Here is a 12,295-nt window from a genome sequence, read left to right on the forward strand (position 1 = left end):
GTGAAACTTCGTGAATGGCTGCAGTCTTCCCATCTTCCCAGTTCTAGTGTTCCCCCTCCTCACCTCCTGCTTGTCTCCGGGACAGTTACGTAGTTAGGTGGAAATGGCCGGGCTGTTGTAAGTGGAGAGCCTGTTTCCAAATGGCATCCGTCTCCGTTTTGTAAACCGAAATAAAGCTCAGTTTTGTACAAAGTCTGGTCTAAGCGTGATGGGGGTTGGCGGGGGAGAGAAAAACATGACCAGGGCCGTTCAGTCCCCAGAATGGCTCTGAAAGATGGGTTTCAGGGAGGTGTATTTGCCAGCCGGTGTGCCTAGTGCCACGAGAAGCAGCGTGGGGCAGTAGAAAGAGCACGGGCTTTGGAGTCAGGGCTCATGAGTTCGAATCCCAGCTCTGCCACTTGTCAGCTGTGTGACTGTGGGCAAGTCACTTCACTTCTCTGTGCCTCAGTTCCCTCATCTGTAAAATGGGGATTAAGACTGTGAGCCCCACGTGGGACAACCTGATTCCCCTGTGTTTACCCCAGCGCTTAGAACAGTGCTCTGCACATAGTAAGCGCTTAACAAATACCAACATTAATTAGTGGTTAGGGAAATGGGGGAGCAAGCAGACAACCTCCTGCCTTTTACCCACACTCTCCCTTGGTCACACACCCACGCTCAGCATTCCATCTGGGATGTTCACCCTTGGAAGTCTCACGCCTTCCTCCTGTGGGCTGGATCCTGTTGAGTTCCAGGTGAGTCTGGAGGAATTAGGCAGGGCACCGGTCTTTCCCAGAGATTAACCGTTCCAGGCCTCCCCTCAGGCCAGCATTGATGGCCCTAGGAGTCGCAAGGGCCTGGGTTCTAATCGGGGCACCGCCACTTGTCTGCTGTGTGACCTTGGGCAAGTCACTTAACTTCTCTGTGCCTCAATTCCCTCATCCATAAAATGGGGATGGACACTGTGAGCCCCACGTGGGCCAAGGCACTGTGTCCAATTCGATCTGCTTGTATCTACTACAGCGCTTAGATCGGTGTTTGACCCATAGTAAGTGCTTAGCAAATACCATCATCATCATTATTATTTTTGCCTCCCCACTGACTTTCTGCTCTGGACTGGGCCCATCCCAAGTGGTAACAGGAGCTCTTCTGGAGGGTAGGGTCCAGCTAACATCTTCCTTTGTTTCGAATGAGCAAGGCCAGTCCGCATTCCCACAGTCGCTCACACATGCATCCTCCGGGGCCTATGGGACGAGAGAGACTCCGGGAGCTATGCGGAAACACCCAACAGGGGAATTTTCCAGAAGCCAATTGTTCGGGAGCAGGTCAAACCCAGGAGGCATCTTCCAGGCCTCTGCTCTAAATCCTTTCTGCGCTCCTGTATTCCCAAGAACCCCGCAGATGGTACATCGGGGAGGCTGCTGGGCACCTGATGGAGGAAGGGAGGGAGAGCAAGAAGGAGAGTGTCCAGCTTCATCTCCCCCCGCCCCCACACCCCAACGTGGGACTGAAGTGGCATTGTGCAGCCGGGAACGCAGGAGAGGAATGAAGCACATAATAATAATAATTATGGTATTCGTTAGGTGCTTGTTATGTGCCAGGCACTGTACTAAGCACTGGGGTGGATACAAGCAAATCGGGTTGGACACTGTCTCTTGTTCCACGTGGGGCTCACAGTCTCAATCCCCATTTTACAAATGAGGTAACTGGGGCACAGAGAAGTTCATTCATTCAATCAATCATATTTATTAAGTGCTTACTGTGCGCAGAGTCCTGAACTAAGCGCTTGGGAAAGTGACTTGCCCAAGGTCATACAGCAGACAAGTGGCGGAGCCAGGATTAGAACCCATAACCTTCTGACTCCCAGGCCCGGGCTCTGTCCATTACACCATGCTGCTTCTCTGGGAAGAATGGTCCCGGCAGCCCCTCAGAGAAAAGCTGTAGGTTTGAGGGGACTTGGCAAAGTCAACCAATCAAAAGAATGCAGAGTTCCTACTCTGTGCAGAGCACTGTACTGAGCACTTGGGGGAGTAAAATGGTTAGTACACCTGATCCTTGCCCTCAAGGAGCTTACAGTTTAATGCAGCAGAGCATTGTACTAAGGGCTTGGGAGAGTACACTGAAGTACACTAGCAGACCCGATCCCTACCCTCAACGATCTTACAGCCTACTCCGTGCAGAGCACCGTAATGTGCACTTGATAGACTACCCTAGTGTTAGTAGACATGATCCCTGCCCTTAAGGAGTTTGCAGTCTACTCTGCGGAGTGCGGTAATGTGAAAGTGAGAGAGTATCACATAGAGCACGGACTTGGGAATCAGAAGAACCTGGGTTCTAATCCCGACTCTGCCACTTGTCAGTTGTGTAACCTGGGGCAAGTCACTTAACTTCCTGATTCCTCAGTTCCCTCATCTGTAAGATGGGAATTAAGACTGTGAGCCTTATGGGGGGCAGGGACTGTGTCCAACCTGATTAGCTCGTATTCATTCATTTGATTGTATTTATTAGGTGCTTACTGTGTGCAGAGTACTGTACTAAGCACTTGTACTAAGCAATTCAGCAATAGAGACAATCCCTGCCCACACCGGGCTTACTGTCTAGAAGGGAGGAGGCAGACATCAAAACAAATAAACAGGCAACTATATAAATAAATAGAATTATAGATATGTACATATATGTGGGCAAGTCACTTAACTTCTCTGTGCCTCAGTTACCTCATCTGTAAAATGGGGATGAAGACTGTGAGCCTCACGAGGGACAACCTGATTACCCTGTGTCTACCTCAGCGCTTAGAACAGTGCTCTGCATATAGTAAGCACTTAACAAATACCAACATTATTATTAGAGAAGCGGCGTGGGTCAGTGAAAAGAGCCCGGGCTTGGGAGTCAGAGGTCATGGGTTTGAATCCCGGCTCTGCCACTGGTCCGCTGTGTGACTGTGGGCAAGTCACTTCACTTCTCTGTGCCTCAGTTATCTCATCTGTAAAAAGGGGATTAACTGTGAGCCCCACGAGGGACAACCTGATTACCCTGTATCTACCCCAGTGCTTAGAACAGTGCTCTGCACATAGTAAGCGCTTAACAAATACCAACATTATTATACACAAGTGCTCCGGGTGGGGAGAGGGGATAGAGGAAAGGGAGCGAGGCGGGGCAACATGGTGGGGTGGGGGAGCTGAGGGAAAAAGGGGCTTAGTCTGGGAAGGCCTTTTGAAGGAGGTGAGCCTTCAGTAGGGCCTTGAAGGGGGGGAAGTGTGAATGTTTGGCGGATTTGAGGAGGGAGGGCGTTCCAGGCCAGAGGTAGGACGTGGGCCAGGGCGCGACGGCAAGACAGGCGAGAATGAGGCACAGTGAGAAGGTTAGCACCAGAGGAGCCGAGTGTGCAGACTGGGATGTAGAAGGAGAGAAGGGAGGTGAGGTAAGAAGGGACAAGGTGATGGAGAACTTTGAAGCCAACAGTGAGGAGTTTTTGATTGATATGCAAGTGGATAGGCAACCATTGGAGATTTTCGAGGAGGGTGGTGACATGCCCAGACGTTTCTGTAGAAAGATAATCTGGGTAGCAGAGTAAAGTATGGACTGGAGTGGGGAGAGACAGGAGGTTGGGAGGTCAGAAAGGAGGCTGATGCCGTAATCCAGTCGGGATAGGATGGGTGACTGTACTAATGTGGTAGCGATTTGGATGGAGAGGAAAGGACGGATCTTGGCAATGTTGTGAAGGTGAGACCGGCAGGCTTTGGTGATGGATTGGATACGTGGGGTGAATGAGAGAGTGGAGTCAAGGATGACACCGAGGTTGTAGGCTCGTGAGATGGGAAGGATGGTTGTGCCACCCACAGTGTTGAGAAGATCAGGGACCGGACAGGGTTTGGTAGGTAAGACAAGGAGCTCTGCCTTGGAAATGTTGAGTTTTAGGTGGCGGGGGAATAGCTAAAATAAGATACCCTGAAGGCAGGAGGAGATGCAAGCCTGGAGGCAGGGAAGGAGGGAGAGAGAACAGGGGAAGAGATATAGATTTGGGTGTCATCCACAAAGAGATGATAGTTGAAGCCATGGAAGCGAATGAGTTCTCCAAGGGAGTGAGTGTAGGTGGAGATTAGAAGGGGACCAAGAACTGAACCTTGAGAGACCCCCACAGTTAGGGGATGGGAGGGGGAGGAGGAGCTCAAGAAGGAGACTGAGAATGACCGGCCAGAGTGATGAGGAGAACCAGGAGAAGACGGAGTCAGTGAAGCCAAGGTTGGATAACTTGTTGAGGAGAAGGGGATGGTCCACAGTATCAAAGGCAGCTGAGAGGTTGAGAAGGAGTAGGTTGGAGTAGGAGCTGTTGTATTTGGCAAGAAGGAGGTCATCAGTGACCTTTGAGAGGGCAGTTTCAGTGGAGTGGAGGAGGCGGAAGCCAAACTGGAGGGGCTCCAGGAGAGAGTTGGAGGAGAGGAATTCGAGGCAACGAGTGTAGCTAACTTGCTCCAGGACTTGTATCTACCCCAGCACTTAGAACAGCACATACTAAGCGCTTAACAAATATCACAATTATTATTATTTCCCTCAAGGAGCTTAGTCTACTGTGTGCAGCATAATATAATGTGTGCTTGGGAGAGGTCAATAGCATCAGTAGACACAATCCCTGCCCTCAAGGAACTTACATCTCGTGTCTACAAAGCCCCGTACTAAATGCTTGGGAAAATACACTAGAGTCAGCTGACATGATCCCTGACCTTAAGGCGCTTACAGTCATGCCGAGTGTGGTAATGTGCACTTAGGAGAATGCAACAGAATTATTAGAGGGGATCTCTTCCCTCAAGAAGATTACAGTCTAGCAGGGGAGAGACCCATATAGAAGGAAGAAGGTAGAAGGAAGAGGGGCTTAACTAGCAAAGGGTGCTCATCGGCACTAACAGTCCAGGAGTGGGAAGCTATGAGTACAAACCTGCGGAACTGGGGAAAGCTTACTGGAGGAGGAGGGATTTCGGAAGGGCTTTGAAGGTGGAGAGATTGGTGGTCTGGCAGATTTAAAGGAAGCAGAAGGGTGCGTATGACATCATTAAATTATTAGTCATCATTAGAGAAGCAGCGCGGCCTAGTGGACAGAGTCTGGGCCTGGGAGTCAGAAGGACATGGGTTCTAAGTCCGGCTCTGCCACTTGTCCGCTACTGTGACCCTGGGCCAGCTTCTTAACTTCTCTGTGCCTCAGTTCCCTCATCTGTAAAATGGGGATTAAGACTATGAGCCGCAGGTGGGACAGGGACTGCATTCAATCTGATTAGCTTGTATCTACCCCAGCGCTTAGAACGGCGCTTGACGCAGAGGAAGCATTTAACAAATACCATTATTATTAACAATAATAATAATAATAATAATAAGTCCCGCTGTAGGCACACGGTAGACAGTGGAGAGGAGGAGGAAAGCAAGCACAGGAAATTATTCCCAATGAAAAGACCAAGCCAGAGCCTCAGAGGGGCACCAAGAAGGTGCAGACTGCAGAGGGGGTGACCAAGGTTCGCCAAGAGGCTTGAGAGAACGGGAGAGGGAAATGATAATAATAATTATGGTATCTGTTAAGCACTTGCTATGGGCCGGGCACTGTCCTAAGCTCTGGGGTAGATACAAGTCAATCGTGTTGGACACAGTCCCTGTCCTGCATAGATAGGGCTCACAGTCTTAGTACCTGATTTGCTTGTATCCACCTCAGCGTTTAGTACAGTCCCTGGCACATAGCAAGCGCTTAATGAATACCATAAATATTATTATTAGTCCCCATTTTACAGATAAGGTAACTGAGGCACAGAGAAGTGAAATGACTCCACGTGTCACACAGCAGACAAGTGGAGGAGCCGGCATTAGAACCCATGACCTTCAGACTCCCAGATCCAGGCTCTATCCATTACGCCATGCGACTGGTGTTGGAAGGGCCAGCATCCCAGCAGCCCAGACCTTTGTTCATCCCAATAAAGAGCCACCGAATTCCAGGAAAAAGCTGCCAAGTACAGCCTGCCTGGCGGGCACAAACCCCAAGACCAGGCCCAGGTCCAGCCCCGATCCCAGCCCCAACCCCAGCCCCGGGCTAGCCCTAGTCCAGAGCCTGAGCGAGCCAGCCGGGCGACCAGGAAAGAGGCAGACAGTGGGAGGAAATTATAGTGTCTTCTTCTCCAGGTCTGTAATTTACAAAGCAATGGGAACAATAGCAGAGTGAGCTTGCCAACTGGTTCCAAGACGACCTTGGATCGAGAAGGAGAGAGCTGGGGTACGGGGCGGGTGGCGGGTGGTGGGAGGGAACTGAGTCCTGTGTGCAGAACCTAGGGAGGTGGGATGAGGTGTGGGCGGGGGGTAGGGGGGAACAGTAATCACGCTTCTGCCCAGGCTTACTGTGCTGAAACAAACGGTGGCCAACAGGACAGATATCCAGTGCTCTCCCTAGAGTGCTCGTGGGAGAAGAGTCTTCAGTGCTCTCCCTAGAATGCTTGTGGGAGCATCCTGTACTGGGCTGTGAATATGTTGCTTCTTCATTCTGTTCTTATACTGTAACGGGGAGACAAACATAAAATTATTTACAACTAGAGTAGTCCAAATCAATATTTGAGTATACATTAGTGCTGGGGTTAGGTATAAATACATTTATAAATACTGGAGTTGGCTTAGGGTGTTGGTGAATTAATCAGGAAAGATTTGTTGGAGGGGGTGGGAGTCAAAGCCCTACTAAAATCATATCTCCTCCAAGAAGCCTTCCTTCCTCTTTATTTACCCAATTTGCTTCCCCTTCTGCGTCACCTATGCCCTTGGGTCCGTGCCCCTGAAGCACTCTGAAACTCCACCTCACCCCCAACTCCACGGCACTTACGTCCATATCCCTCTACTCTGATGCTTTCTCTATCTTTATTTTAATGTCCAACTCCCTGACTAGATTAGAGAAGCAGCATGGTTTAGGGCAAAGAGCACAGGCTTGGGCGTCGGAGGACGTGGGTTCTAATCCCCGCTCTGCCACTTGCCTGCTGTGTGACCTCGAGCAAGCCACCTAACTTCCTTGCAGTGACCTCATCTATAAAATGAGGATAAAGACTGTGAGCCCCACAAGGGACAATCTGATTACCGTGTATCTACCCTAGTGCTTAGAACAGTGCTTGGCACATAGTAAGCACTTAATAAACACCATCATTATTATTATTGTAAGTTCCTTGTATTGTGTCCTCTATTGTAATAAATCAATCAGTGGCAATTAATGAGCACTTATCGTGGGTAAAACAGCACTTGGGAGAGTATAATACAACAGAGTTGGTGGGCACGATCTCTGCCAACCAGGAGCTTTCAGTCTAGAGGGGAAAACAGACAATAAAATAAATTACGGGCCTGTAACGAGGTGCAGAGGGGCTGAGGGTGGGGTGAATATCAAGTGCTTAAATGGTACAGTTCAAGTGCAAGGGTGATGCAGAAAGTAGGAGTAGGGGAAATGAGGGCTTACAGGGAAGGCCTCTTGGAGGAGATGTGATTTTAATAAGCTTTGAAGGTGGGGAGAGTGATCTTCTGTTGGACAGGTGGGAGGAGGGAGATTCCAGGCCAGAGCGAGGACAAAGGTAAACTGTTAGCGGCGAGAGAGATGAGGTCGAGGTACAGTGAATAGGTCGGCATTAGAGGAGCAAAGTGTCAGGGCTGGGTTGAAGTAGGAAGCCAATGAGGTAAGATAGGAGTGTTTTAAAGCCGTTGGTAAGGAGTTCCTTTTTGATGTAGAGGTAGATGGGCAACCACTGGAGGTTCTTGAGGCGTGGGGAGATGTGGACTGAGCTTTTCTAAAAAAGATGATCCAGGTAGCACAGTGACATACGGATTGGAGTGGGGAGAGACAGGAGGCAGGGAGGTCAGTGAGGAGACTTGGGGCAGTAGTCAAGGCATGATGTGATAAGTGCTTGGATCAGCGTAATAGCAGTTTGGATGAAGAGGAAAGAATGGATTTTAGAGATGTTGTGAAGGAACAACCAAAATCGTTTGGTGAAGGATTTGAAAATGTGGGTTCAATGAGAGCGATGAGTCGCAGGTAACGCTAAGGTCATGAGCTAGTGAGACAGGAAGGACAGTGGTTTTGTCTACAGCAATGGGAAAGACGGTGGGAGGACAGGGTTTGCGGGGGAAGATAAGGATTTCTGTTTTGGATATGTTAAGTTTAAGGTATCAGCAGGACATCCAGGTGGAGATGTCCTGAAGGCGGGAGGAAGCGTGAGATTTCAGAGAAGGAGAGTAGTCAGGGTTGGAGAGGTCCATTTGGGAATCCTCCTCCTAGAGAGGGAAACTGAAGCCACGGGAGTGAACGAGTTCTCCAAGAGCTTGAATGAAGATGGAGAACAGGACTCAGAACTGAGCCTTGAGGGACTCCCACAGTTAGAGGGTGGGAGGCAGAGGAGGCCTCAAAGGACTCTGAGAAGGAATGGCAGAAACAAACGGAGAACCAGAAGAGGACAGTGTCGGCAAAGCCAAGGTTTGATCACATTTCCAAGAGAAGGGGGCAGTCTACATTGTCGAAGGCAGCTGAGGGGTCATGGAGGAGTAGGATGGAGTAGAGGCCGTCGTTGGATCTGGCAAGAAGGTCAGTTTCCATGGAAGCAGAAACCAGATTGGAGGGAGTCAAGGAGAGAATTAGAGGAGAGGAAGTGGAGGCAGTGGCTGCAGACAACTCACGCAAGGATTGGAGAGAAATGGTGGGAGGGAGATGGGGTGATAACTGGAGGGAGTCATGGGGTCAAAGGGTGGGTTTTATAGGATAGCAGGATGCGTAAGTATTCTTGAAAGCAGTGAGGAAGAATTTACTGGAGAGTGAACGGTTGAAGATGGGGGTCAGGAAGGGAAGAAGGGAGAGGGTAAACGTTTTGATGAAGTGCCATGGTAAGGGTACAGGGAGAGGGGGGCAGATTTTGAAAGGAGGTGGGAGATCTCCTCTTGAGAACTGGGAAGGAAAGGAGAGTCGAAGAGAGGACAGGAAGAAGGAGGGACCGGAAAGGAGCAGGGGAGATTTTAGGGAGATCGTGCCTAATGCTTTCAATTTAATCAATGAAGTACTTGGCAAGGTCATGAGATTGGTGGGGTTGGGGGACAGGGAATTGGAGAAGGGAGAAGAAAGTCTGAAACAACTGGTGCGAGCAAAACTCATGGGAGTCAATAAGAATGGAGAAGTATTATTGCCAGGAAGAGGAGAGGGCAGAGTTAAATAGATGAAGCTGAGTTACCAACTCTGTTGTATTGTAGTCTCCTAAGCACTTAGTATATGGTGTTCAGCACACACTAAGTGCTTGAAAAGTACCAGTGATGGATGAGAATGACCTGGTGTCTGGACCTCCTCCAGCAGTGTGGCCCCCTCCCTCGCACGCCCCAGCTTGTGTACAAGAGCTTGAGGGGAGAGAGAGTGTGTGCAGGGGCCTAAAGGTCCGACTTCCTCAAGGAACCCACGGACCTCAATGGCTGGTCCGTGTCTCCCCGCCCCTCCCCATCAATCCATGGTGTTTACTGAACAACTTTTCTATGGAGCGCGCTGTACTAAGCACTTGGGAGAATAAACAGAGTTGATTCATTCGTTCGGTCGTATTTATTGAGCACTTACTGTGTACAAAGCACCGTACTAAGCGCTTGGGAGAGTACAAGATAACAATAAACAGCCAATTTTCCTGTCCACGACGAGCTTACAGTATAGAGGGGCAGTTCTAAGTGCTTACTAAATGTGATTTATTCAAAGTCATATTAAAATTGCACCTCCTCCAAGAGGCCTTCCCCAATTAAGCCCTCATTGCCCCTACTCCCTCTCCCTTCTGTGTCAGTTATGCATTTGATGCACCCTCAGCCCCTAGCCACTTGGGTACATAATCCACCATTTATTTTAATGTCCGTCTCCACCTCTAGACCGTAAGCTCCTTGCGAACAGGGAGCACGCCTACCAACTCTGTAGTACTCTCCCAACCATTTAGTACAGTGCCCTGCGCACCGTGAGCGCTCAATAAATATCACCGATTGGGATCAGTTGACTGATTTCACTAGGCCACGGGATTGATGGAGGTTGAAGGCAGGGAGGGGCAGAAGGGAAGATGGGGTTTGAAGATGGAGAGGAAGAGGAGAGGTGGGAAAAAGAGGTGGGGGGTGGAAATATCTCCGGCTTGGAACTCCAAAGATAGTTCCCTCTTTCCCCCTTCAAGCCCTCCTGAATGCGCACCTTCTCCAGGGGCCTTCCCAGACTGAGCCCCACTTGTCCTCAGCTCCTGTCACCACAGCTCGCTCCCTTTGTTCTTTCCCCCGCCTCTCCACCCCACAGTGCTTATGTATAAATGTATCCATATCTATAATTCTATTTATTTATATTGATGCCTGTTTACTTAATAATGTTGGTATTTGTTAAGCGCCTACTAGGTGCGGGGCACCGTTCTAAGCGCTGGGGTAGATACGGGGTAATCAGGTCGTCCCACGTGAGGCTCACAGTTAATCCCCATTTTACAGATGAGGTCACTGAGGCCCAGCGAAGTTAAGTGACTTGCCCACAGTCACACAGCTGGCAAGTGGCAGAGCCGGGATTCGAACCCACGACCTCTGACTCCCAAGCCCGGGCTCTTCCCACTGAGCCATGCTGCTTCTCTACTTCATCATTGATGCCTGTTTACTTGTTTACTGATACTTGTTTTGATGTCTGTCTCCCCCTCCCACCTCTAGACCGTGAGCCCGTTGTGGGCAGGGATCGTCTCTCTCTATTGCTGAATCGTACTTTCCAAGCGCTTAGTCCAGTGCTCTGCACCCTGAAGGCGCTCAATAAATGTGATGGAATTCATGAATAAGGAAGGGGTGGAAGTGGGTGGGGGGGCAACATGAGAAGCAGCGTGGCTTAGGGGGAGGAGCAGTGTGTTTTAGAGGGGAGAGCCCGGGCTTGGGAGTCAGAGGTCGTGGGTTCTAATCCCGCTCCCGCCTCTTGTCTGTTGCATGACCTTGGGCAAGCCGCTTAATAATAATAATAATAATAATAACGGTGGCATTTGTTAAGCGCTTACTATGTGCAAAGCACCGTTCTAAGCGCTGGGGGGATACAAGGTGATCAGGTGGTCCCACGTGGGGCTCACGGTTTTTAATCCCCATTTTCCAGACGAGGGAACTGAGGCACCGAGAAGTGAAGTGAGTTGCCCGAAGTCACACGGCTGGCGAGCAACCCACGACCCCTGACTGCCAAGCCCGGGCGCTTCCCACTGAGCCACGCCGCTTCTCTGCTTCGCGTCTCTGGGCCTCGGTGACCTCATCTGGAAAATGGGGATGGGGAGTGTGGGCCCCACGTGGGGCGACCCGCTGCCCTTGGATCGACCCCGGCGCCCGGAGCAGGGTTTGGCAGAGAGTAAGCGCTTCCCCGACAGCGTCCTGCTTGTTATTCCGGAGGGGTGGCGGGCGGGGAGGGGGCGGGGAGGGAGGCAAGGGGGCGCGGTCTGGGGGGCGGGGGCGGGTCCCGCGTTGGGGGAAGGTTCGGGAGGAGCCGCCGGCCATCGGCCCGGATTCCGGCCCCCGACCCCGCGCCATGGCCCCCGCCAAGCCCCACAGGACCCCCGCCCCCGGGGCCCGCGGGCCCCCGGCCCCGGCCCAGGACCGGCCTGCAGGTCAGACGCCCCCCGCCCTCCGGGGGATGGGGGATGGGGGGGACGGGACGGGACGGGACCGGCCGGGGGGGGGGGGGGGGGGGTCCATCGGGGGGATCCATCGCGGGGAGCGGCGGAGGGAGGATCCGGGCGGTGGGGCCGGGCCGGGGTCCCCGGCGATGCGATGCGGGCCTGGGCTCGGAGGCCCCGCCGCGGGAGGGAGGGACGGAGGGAGGGCAGGAGGAGCGGCCTCCGGGGGGGGAGGGGAAGGGGAGCGGCCCCCTCCCGCCGGGTCGCCGGCGCCCGCCCCTCCGGGCCCGCTCCGCTCCGCTCCGCTCCGCCCCGCTCCTCCTGCGCATCAGGCCCAACGGCCCCGAGGCCCGGCCGGCCCCGGGGACACAGACAGGCAGCGAGGCCGGGGCGCTCCTCCCTCCACTGCGGGGGGTCTGTCTCCTCGCCCCCCCCCCCCCCGGGGTCTCCTGGATCCCGTCGGGGGTCTCCTCGGGCCGGCCGGGGGGTCTCCAGGATCCACCGGGGTCCCGTTGGCGGGCCTCTGGTAGCCTACCTGGGCTCTCCTGGGTCCCGCCGGGGGGGGGGCGGGGGGTCTCTGGTATCCCACCAGGGGTCTCCTGGGTCCACTGCGGGTCTCCTGGGTCCCTTTCGGAGGGTCTCTAGGTATCGCACCAGGAGTCTGCTGGGTCCACTGGGGGTCTCCTGGGTCCTGCCGGGGGTCTCTGGTA

The 12,295-nt window shown here is 52.5% G+C and overlaps 1 protein-coding gene across 1 annotated transcript in view; it reads left to right on the forward strand.

Annotated features, from left to right (window-relative positions):
* Positions 1 to 11,548: 11,548 nt before the first annotated feature.
* The window catches only part of ZNF704 (zinc finger protein 704), a 33,406-nt gene continuing 32,659 nt past the window's right edge, over positions 11,549 to 12,295 (forward strand). The window contains exon 1 of the mRNA XM_029068789.2: positions 11,549 to 11,576. The gene's annotated coding sequence lies outside the window, so the exon portion shown is untranslated. The remainder of the gene's footprint in view (positions 11,577 to 12,295) is intronic.

The sequence above is a fragment of the Ornithorhynchus anatinus genome, chromosome 7 (assembly GCF_004115215.2).
Source record: "Ornithorhynchus anatinus isolate Pmale09 chromosome 7, mOrnAna1.pri.v4, whole genome shotgun sequence".
Classification (NCBI taxonomy): domain Eukaryota; kingdom Metazoa; phylum Chordata; class Mammalia; order Monotremata; family Ornithorhynchidae; genus Ornithorhynchus; species Ornithorhynchus anatinus.